The sequence below is a fragment of the Seriola lalandi genome, unplaced genomic scaffold, assembly GCF_002814215.2.
Source record: "Seriola lalandi dorsalis isolate HSWRI2012SDOR001 ecotype SW California unplaced genomic scaffold, Sedor1 jcf7180002054683, whole genome shotgun sequence".
In the NCBI taxonomy this organism is placed as follows: Eukaryota; Metazoa; Chordata; class Actinopteri; order Carangiformes; family Carangidae; genus Seriola; species Seriola lalandi.
The window spans coordinates 6038-16552 of NW_019525236.1; the positions used below are offsets into that span (position 1 = coordinate 6038).

Genomic DNA, 10515 nt, shown 5'->3' on the forward strand with positions numbered 1-10515 from the left:
GTGTGTGTGTGTGTGTGTGTCGGCCCCGAACCACGAACAAATCTCTTCTAAAAGATCCTGGGAGCCAGTGAGGTTGTTGCTAAGGTCGTTCAAAGACTGACACAGTGGGACAGTGGGACAGTGGTGCAGTGGGACAGTGGTGCAGTGAGACAGTGGGACAGTGGTGCAGTGGGACAGTGGTGCAGTGGTGCAGTGAGACAGTGGTGCAGTGGGACAGTGGTGCAGAGAGACAGTGGGACAGTGGTGCAGAGAGACAGTGGTGCAGTGAGACAGTGGTGCAGTGAGACAGTGGTGCAGTGAGACAGTGGGACAGTGGTGCAGAGAGACAGTGGTGCAGTGAGACAGTGGTGCAGTGAGACAGTGGTGCAGTGAGACAGTGGGACAGTGGTGCAGAGAGACAGTGGTGCAGTGAGACAGTGGTGCAGTGAGACAGTGGTGCAGTGAGACAGTGGGACAGTGGTGCAGAGAGACAGTGGGACAGTGGGACACAACATTAGGGTTTGGACACAATCACCAAGTGATTATTCACTTATTCTGAAGCCTCCTGCTGCACATACACACACATGCAAACACTTAGACCGAGCTCAGAGAATAACATACTGTATTGTTATATATATGTTCAGATTACCAGAGTAAACTGTGTGTGTGTGTATCTTTGTGTGCGTCTGTGTGTGCGTGTGGATGAAGCTCAGTCAGTTAGTTCAGTGACTCTAAAATGTTTGACTTCCTAATTCAACATTATTAGATACTCAGTCAAAGTTTGAACAAACCTTTATGACAGTGACAGTGTGATGTAACTGTGATGTAACTGATGTAACAGTGATGTAACAGTGATGTAACAGTGATGTAACAGTGATGTAACTGATGTAACAGTGATGTAACAGTGATGTAACTGATGTAACAGTGATGTAACAGTGATGTAACTGTGATGTAACTGTGATGTAACTGTGATGTAACTGTGATGTAACTGTGATGTAACTGATGTAACAGTGATGTAACTGTGATGTAACTGTGATGTAACAGTGATGTAACAGTGATGTAACAGTGATGTAACTGATGTAACAGTGATGTAACTGATGTAACAGTGATGTAACAGTGATGTAACTGATGTAACTGTGATGTAACAGTTTCTCCGCTGCTGTGTTCGTCAGCTGTTGTAACGTGTGTGGTGACAGAAACAAAGAGGAAGGAAAACTCTCGTCCGACAGACTTGTGGACCCTCAGGTGAGGAGGGACAGGTTCACTCAGTGTTCCCAGAATCAGAACCAGGTGAAGCAGCTTTGAGTTCCTCACCTGTGGCACGAGCTTCCTGAACACCTGAGCTGAGCTGAGACTGTCAGCTGATCTCAGGCCTGTAAACATCCCAGTTTACTGCAGAGGTCCATGTGCAGCACTTTTTAAAATGGTGTCCTACGTGATTTTATGAAATCTTCATATGACCGATTTTTATTTATTCAAATGAGTTTTTAATGTTTTTAAATGTTTTTAATGTTTTTAATGTATTTCTTCGCCTCTGTAAAACACTTTGAGTTGCCTTGTGTTTGAATGATGCTCTGTAAATAAACTTGCCTTGACTATCTACATTAAAAACGGACACGTTCAGCTCTTCAGGCCTCTTGTTGTCTGAACTCAGACGTCACGACGTTTTGGGGGATTTTACGTCTCTGTTAAAAAGCGGCAGCAGAGACGAGTCACAGGGTTCATGGTCAGTGTAAAAGGTCGGGGGCCACTGGACTGGAGCCTGATAATCTGGTTATCACTGATACACATGTTCACATTATTATTCCTCTAATGCAGCAACAATTGAGTCTGACTGAAGTTAATATCATTCGCAGGTGCAGCATCAGGTCAGCTGAGGGAACTGGTTCAACTATCAAAACAACCATCAATTATTTTTCTCCTCGGCTGATTTTCCATTAAAAAAAACCTCCTTTTACCACCTCAGCACTTCAGTCCACAAAAACACTATTTATTATCAATTAAAACGCCGCATATTCGAAACATGTGTGATGCTTATTTTTCTCGCACTTTTATGCTTTTCTAATTTGAAGCGAGGGGTACAGGAGTTCTGCTTTGATATGCTGCGCAGAAGGTTTTTTTTTTTTTCCCCCCTCTCCTTCCTCTCGGGGGCTGTTGATTGGACGGGGTCATTGCGTTCACAGGCTCGGTTCACTCCAGGCAGGAGCAGTCAGAGAGGTCCATGTGAGGCTCAGACGTAGACCTGCATCAGGTAGAAGGGACAGCGGCTGACAGCCGAGCGGGGAGCGTCGGGGCCGGCTCCTCTCTCAGTGTATTTCTGTGCGCTGCCTCCATGCTGTGTATCCTGAGGAGAAGGGACCGAAGCACCTGTGGAACACATCAGCCAGCCGGGTGGTTTAAGACCTTTGATTCATGATGTGCATCTGTTATGGTCATATCATTTGGAACGTCTATTGAAAAGATACAGTAGCCACTCACACGCAGCGACTGGAGATGAGCAGGACCCGGGGCAGTATATCATCCTGGGGCAGCAGCAGCTCAAAGCCTTTAAGCTGGTAGGTTGGGGGGGGGGGGGCTTCTGCTCTGGAGGGAGACATGATGGAGAAATGCTGTCACTCCTGTGGCCTTGAGCAAGGCACTTCACCCACAAACCCTCCTTTGTCAACAGTGACAGATGCTGTTTCTCTGAAAAGACCATCAGCGAGTGATCGACTGAAAGCCAGGAAAAAAAACATTCATCAACTCATTATTCTAGTTCTGAGTCTAATGATCTTATTTTTCTTTAAACAAGTGAAATCCATCTCAGAGATCCTGAAACACTGTCACTGATACTTTACATTTGTGTCACTCACTGTCACTGATTCTGGCTCCTCTGGTGGATTTCTCTAAGATTTAATACTAAACTACATTTCTTGGCCTGCAGCAGAAGTCTGGGGCCTTTGTGAGTTTTTTGACTGATTCCAGGTCAGAACATAATGAAACCTTTTACACCCCTACACCCTTTATCTTTAGTTTGGTTTTCACAACTGTGGCAAAATGAACAGATATTAATTAGGTCATATTTGTTGCCCAGTTAAAAACACATAAAGCTGGTGTTTACCACAGTGAAGCCGATCTCATTAGTGCAGAGGAGTGTGTTTGCCTCTTTTCCTGCAGTGCAGGTTGTGAACCACAGCATCCTCTGGTGTTGACTGAGGTGGCTCTACAGTTTGGTCTGCTGTGAGTATTTAGCTCAACCCATACTCTACAGATTTACTGACAGGAAGCAGTGGGGCTGGAGATGTATAGTTAGCTACAGCAGGAGCTAAGGTGTGTGTGTAGGTAACAGTAAAGGTAAAGGTTTCCTTAGTTAAGGAAAAGCTGTAGAATAGGTGCGTCTTCTTGGGTTACATTCATTTTCTCCATTCATCACATTAAACTCAGAGGTGACTTTTACCTACTTTGGTCACTAAGGTCTTTTGAGCAACGATTTCATTAACTTTAAATGATTCCTTAAGTATAAGGAGAAAACTTCAGTGAACGTTTTAAGGAAACCTTAAGAAAGCAGGAGTACAGAGAGAGAACCCATGAAGGCGCAGGGAGAACATGCAGAATGGCCCAAGGCCCACGATTCAAACCCAGAACCTTCTCACTGGAAGGCAGCTGTTCTAACCAAAGCACTACAAAGGAATATGAGAATAAAAACTTTGTTTAGTAAGTGATAAAAATGCCCAAAAATTTCACAGTACATTCAGGCATAAAAACATAGTATAGTAAGGCATGAAAATTAAAAAAAACACAGTATAGTTGGCTATAAAAACGTCACACTACAGTAAAGCGTAACATTGTCAAAAAAAACCTCCGTGTTCAGGATTTGAACCAAGAACTTTCTCATTGTAAAGGCGACAGTTTTATCCACTGTACTAACAAGGAATGTGAGAATAAAAAACCTTGTTTAGTAAGGGATAAAAACGTCAGTAAATTAAGGCATGAAAATAAAAAAAAGTCATAGTAAAGTGTGTCATAAAAATTTAAAAAAAGTATGTATAGTAAGGTATAAAAATTAAAAATGTCTTACACTATAAAAAAAAATCCTAATTTTAAGCAAAATAACTTTAACAGTAATTTTCTGTTTTAAATTGTGAACAAAAGTCTGTAATTCAATTTTAAGCATTACGCCAATAATAATGATTTATTTCCCATTTTTTGTAAAGAGAAATTACTTATTTATACAGTATTTTTTCTGCTTAAATTACATACAAATCTGTGTAAAAGGACAGTAATGATCTGTAATTAAAAATGTAACTTATTATTATAAAGGTTAATGTGAATACAAACAATTTAAAGATCTCTGTAATTTCAGGGTAAATCTAATTAGTTTGACATTTATGTGACTTCTACATTCAAACTTTGTGACTCTGGCTGAAATGAAACAAACTTTTCTTCATCACATCAAACATTCAAACTTCAAACAAAAAAGTCTGAAGTACTGGAATGTATCCCAGCATGCACTGGGAGGAAAGAAGGTAAATGGTTTATCACACAACACAGACACATAATCAAACCTATGGACAGTTTAGATTCCTCAGTGAATGAAATGTCATGTCTTTGTTCTAGTGATCAGAGTCCTGGAGGATGAAGCTGAACCAGCTGCCTCTTGTTGTTCTCTTCCTGCCTGGACTTTACTAGTCTGTGTGTTTGTGCACCATATACCATAAAAGAAAACAGTACAAACTTGACAATCACCAATTCATTTGCTTTGGCACCAGATTCCATCAGCTCAGGGAACTTTGTTTAATAAACAAGATCTTCAGTCAGACCAAACACTAAAACACTGTTCTGTTGTCTATGTGTTTGTGTCAAGTGGCAAACTTCCATTTTGAAGCCGTGAGTTTGGGTTACTGGACGACGTCGCCATCTTGGGTTTCTTTTATATTTGGATGAGAGGGTGGAGCTGGGGAGGAGGGAGGGGTGGATCTGACCTGTGTCCTCGAGGACACCAGGTAAACCCACCTGCATCAACAGGCTCCTGGCTGAGCCGTGTGAAGATGCTGCTAACACGGTTAGCTGTCACAACTGTTACATTAGTCTTACAGGCTAATATCATATATGTGAGGAGTAACTTGTTATTGTAGCTGAAGTTAGCATGTGTGCTAACGTTAAACTGTAAAACGTTTTCTAACACTAAGACTGATGATGAATAACGGCTCCTTCCCTCCATCACTTATGGACGGCTGCAACAGCTTCCGGTCGACCTGTCAGACTGTTGCTCTGTCCTCACTGAGCTATGAAGGATTATTTTACATTTCTACTGTAATTTCTCCAAATGTCCTGGATGCAGAGAGAATCCAGTTAAGACCAGTAAAGCCTCCAAGATGTGGCGTCATCATTCTGGCCGCCATCCTGGAAAGCCAAAACGCCAACATTGGTAACCCAGGCAACTGTTTCAGAAGCAGCAGCAGCGAACGTCTTTGTCACTTGGAAGGAGAGAGAGATGGAGAAAAGGTTTCAAATTTTAACGTTCAAATGTTGTGTGTGAGTTTAAAACAGCAGTGGTGTGAAAGCAGCTGTAAGATCATCAACTGCCTGAATCACACCTCGTCCTAGAGAAAATCCCTGGTGGGAAAGAAAACTAGAGACGGCTGTTGGACAGATCAATCAGTTAGACACATTTAGAAAGTTCTCACTTTTTTTACCATTGTATTATTTTGAATAATCTTATAAATCGTTCAATTCACTCATCGATGAACAATGCCAGCAAGCTAGCTGCTAATACTAGAAAACTAGCCCCCCACTTGTCATTTTGCAATTTAATGAAATCGTTAAATTCATCAATGACCAATGCCAGTGCTAATTAAAATGGGGTCAGCTCTCTGTACTGTATGTGCACAAGTTCATTGCTGCCATCATCATTTATTTCAATATATCATTGTTAAAATTATATAAAAAAAAAAATTATGTTAACTATTGTCTCATATATATATACATATATATACATATATATATATATATATACATATACATACATACACACACACACAATCACAAACAATGTCACTTTATATACACTCACTTGTCTATCCTGCTTCATGGTAAAAATGTTCTGTGTCACCTGTTTGTCACCAATGAAGATGCTATCCCTCCCTCCACTCGTGATTTTGCATTCTTATGAAATTAAGTTAATTCATCAATGAACAATGCTAGCAAGCTAGCTGCTAATAAGCTACCCCCCTTGTGTCGCCTTCAGTTTGACCCCGTTTTTTTTCTTTCCATAGGAAAAAAAAACCAAAAGACTTGCCAGCAGCTAATGCAAATGCTAGCCAGCTGATTTTATATTTGCAGTCTATTAGCCTGGAAAATAAATCTGCATGAGAAATTCAAGTCTGCCACAACCACAATTGTTTCACATGTAGAAAGAGATTTGTTTGTTTAAAGTCTGAATGAGAACTGAAGAAATCAGTGGTGAGGTTCAGACAGGGAAAGAAGAAAAGCTTTTGTGGACGTCTGTGTTCAGAGATAAAGAGCAGAAAACTGTAAAACTGAGCAACATTCCCAGTGTCACTGTCAATCACTTCAGTGTCACTGTGGGAACTTCTGACCAGAGTTTTACAGTTTTCTCTGCATCACGACACAGATGTTGACAAAACCATTTCTTCTTTTACAGAGTCTTTGTTCAACCTCAACACTGATCGTTTGTTCAGTTTTGATTCAGACTTTTAACAAATACAAGTCTTTGACACAAGTGCAATTGTTTCACATACAAACTTGAATTTCTCATGCAGATTTATTTTACAAAGGTTGATTTACAACTACAAACACTGGAATTATTTGTGAACATCACTTTACAAGCTCTAAATCATTTTGACCCTTAACATGTATAGATACAGCCAACAACAGTTCACAATAACACCACACTAAGTTCCTTGACAAATCAGACACAGCAAGTTTCCAAACAAGTATTTTATTGTAATATTCAAGCCATATATTAATCACATCCTCATTGTTTTCTGATGCATTCGATACGACGACAACTTAAATGTAATAAACAGGATCATTTGAACTCATCTTAAACATTTAATTATGATCTGTGTGGATATGCAATTACACAAAATACTTTTAACAGACTTACCCCTTTTCTTGCCTGGGGTGGATTCTACCATCCCTATGAAAACAAGGAAAAATAAGGACATGTCAAGCAGCTCTTTTTACTATCAAATTTGAGGCAGTCTAAGGACTCCAGAACATAAAAGATTTATCATCCACTTAAACCTCATTTAGCATATACTGTAATAAAAACAAGACTAAGAACACTGCAACACTCAAATGTATAAAAGAAACCAAAAACAATACTACACAACTATGTACCAAGGTGTTTAAGAATGACAAAACTCCTGCTGGGCAAGATGTGCAAAAGGTATTGATTAGGGGATGTGCAAAAGATCACAGTATGGACAATATCTGTCATAATAATACCTCAAGGTGTTGATGTAATGTGGTTGATGATTGATGAGGCCAGATGCAGAAGAAAAGGCAGGTGCTGGTCCATCATGGGTGAAGATTAGACTGGACTTCTGGTCCTGATACAGAAACATGTGATAGGACAATTCCTTTAGATCATACAAGTTTTTTTATATTCAAACATGTAAGATCTGTTTGTGTGTATGTATAAAATAAATTGTGAGGATAGATATGAATATGCAAAAATACAGTATTATGAAATGTAAATGCAAGGAAAAGGGTAGACAACCACAGGTATGATAAGAATTCAATGTACACACTATATAAACAAGAGTAATACAAATATGGATATACTGTAAAATACATAATACAGGCAGTGGTATATTCATTATTAAGAATCAGCAGTATGAACATGTTTACACTGTGGGTCTGATTTAATCAGTGGTATAGACAAGTCTTACTGTTAAAAGTGAATGACAGCATGTTACTCACCTGGACTCTCCTCACTGTGTCTGGACTCTCTGCCGTTGGTGAGACAGGTGGAGGCGGTATTACACCTGTACTGGCTCAGGTCCTGATGAAGACAGAGGGATGCTGAAATCTCCGGAGAAATGTAAAGACCTAGTTCACTTTCAATCATGGCTGATCTCCTAACTAATGTAAAGTGGTTACAACACGGTGAACCGATCGACGTGTATTCACTCGGTCTGCTGGCTCCATACAATCTCAAGTTACAGTCAGTTACAAGATGAGCCTAAAGTTACTGACGTCACTAGCTGGACAACAGCCGAGAGCAACAGACACAATCCTACTAACCGCTAAAACGTCTGTCCACAACGTCAATATCAACACCTGAAATGTTTGTCGGTCGTTGCACTGATTATACTTTTAGCTAAAGAGCTAGCATTGATGCTACTCACCGGGCTAACAGGAAAGTTGCGAGCTCGGCATCAAACCGCATCTCTTTCCTCTCAGGAGCTTCTCCAGCGGCGGAAAACCACATCCAGATTTACTCGTGTTGCTTCTTTTCTTTGCCGTTGAACGTGGTTTCTTGTCGGGAGCGGTGCTTCAGGATGCAGATGAATATCGTCTTTTAGGAGGTTCAGCCATTCCTGTGTTTCTGTGATGCTAACTTCAAATGCTGCCGGATGTCGTTCTTCTTCGTGGGACAGAGGAGAGACTTGACGCGCCGCTGACTCACACAGCGTCTAGCGTCACAAAGTGGTATTACAACAGACAGGTCAGAGCTGGCTGGTGCGCATGCGCATTTCAGTAGATCACTCTGAAATACAACAGATGGAGATCTTGATCGTGACATCACTGTGGCTGCGTCACACACTGTTGATAATGAATTAACACCATTTGAACATTTTAAACTAATGTTCTGGCCACATCTTATATTGCACCTTTACAGCACAACCACCAAAGCTGACATTTAAAAGCAAAGCTACAAGTTCTTTGCTCACATTGCAAACCAACTTACAGTTAAGTTTGCTTTTACAGTATATAAATCTATGCTTGGATTATTAAATACAATCATGCTTTCCCTTATACTTACATTCAATTTGTAACATACAAATGTTTTTATTAACCCATTTTGCATTCAGGCCAGTAGATGTTGCACTGCTCACATGAAGCATCAAGATATAAACCCTTTGTGGAACCACTGAAAGAGTAAAACCTCCGAAGCTGTAGGACTCACATCCAGTACCAGGCAGTTAATTTCTGCAAGCAAAGATACAACAGCCCGGGAAATTTTACTCACCGAGTATTTCACTTACTGACTGTGGACTGCTCACAGAGCCAGGTTTCAGTTCACTGATGCCATGTTGGTTTTTAGCATCGGTCTTCCCAGTCACCGCATGTTGGCAGTCTTAATGTTACGATCCAGCTAGGGGGGAAAGGGAAGCAACATAAAACCAGGTGTTATTGGTAAATCAAATTTACTGATTTAATTTATTGCGTAAACAGGAGGGTAAATAAGTAAACATAAATACAAACAAGGCAAGAGGGTAACTGAAGTAGGGGAACAGGAGCCAACAAAGAGCCTAACACTGCGATTCTAACCAACCCAGAAACACAAGAATCAGCACCTCTGTTCCTAATGTGTCCAACAGTCTTTTTCTAAGGGTGTGATGCACAATCAGAACTTTAAACCTAGCCCAGTCCCCAACAATCAACACCAGCATCTAAAACCAAATCACAAATGACACACAAATGTTCACAGAGGCGGTAAAGAGGCGAGCTGCAGATCATGTCAGCCGCCACCAACGATGTGCGGCCGGGCTCTTAAACTCTCTTCCTCTGATGCTTAAACAGCGGCAGCTGTGGTGAGGGCTGACAGGGTCATTGCTGCACCAATAGGAGAAGCCGTGGAGTCGGTGGCTCCTCCTCTCTGCTCCGACAGGGACAGGTAATCATCAGTTAGTGTTAAAATGCTCGAGCTTTGTGCAGCAACAGGCTGTAATAACAAGAACAGCTGTAGAGAGTCTTTGCTCTGCACGGCCGCCTACACCTGCTCCCTGACCGCAGCAGGCTCCTGGAGACACGGTGCGAAGTCGCTGCTAACACAGTTAGCATTCATTGTTCGAGGTAAACTTTATATCTTAGTGTTAAAATAATCTTAGTAGCTAATTGCAAACATGTCCACGTTTGGTAAAAAATCACATATATGAGGAGAAAGCTTGTAACATTAGCTGAAGTTCCTGTGTGTAAGATAACTGTGAGGTGTAACCGCTTGTATTAAAACCATAGACCAAGAGAAAACATGTTATAACGTGTTTTAAAATGAGTTCCGCAAAGCGAAGGTGACGTCACCGACCTTAGTGTTAACAGAGACAGCGGGTTAATGTCGGTAAGTCACGGTCACTAAACGATCCCGTTATTACAGTGAACTGTCGTGTTTGTTCATATTAAGTTTGGTTCAGTGTTAGTCGGATAGTTTTCAGCTCTAGTTCATTTCATTATTGATGACAGGAGTCAAAACATGTTGGAATGATTCTGTCTCTGTCAGAATAAAGAACATGACTGAGAGCTGAGAACCATCATGACATGTGCACCTGCACAATGACTCCAAACTGAGTATTAGTTTCTATTCTA

At 40.9% G+C, this 10515-nt stretch overlaps 1 long non-coding RNA gene across 1 annotated transcript; it reads right to left on the reverse strand.

Moving 5' to 3' along the window:
- Positions 1-6903: 6903 nt before the first annotated feature.
- On the reverse strand, positions 6904-8685 carry LOC147818182 (uncharacterized). The gene is made up of 4 exons (XR_015438231.1): positions 8337-8685; positions 7909-7990; positions 7432-7535; positions 6904-7120 (listed from the first exon to the last, which is right to left on the reverse strand). It is a non-coding gene; the product is annotated as an uncharacterized LOC147818182 (long non-coding RNA).
- Between the last annotated feature and the right edge of the window lie 1830 nt (positions 8686-10515).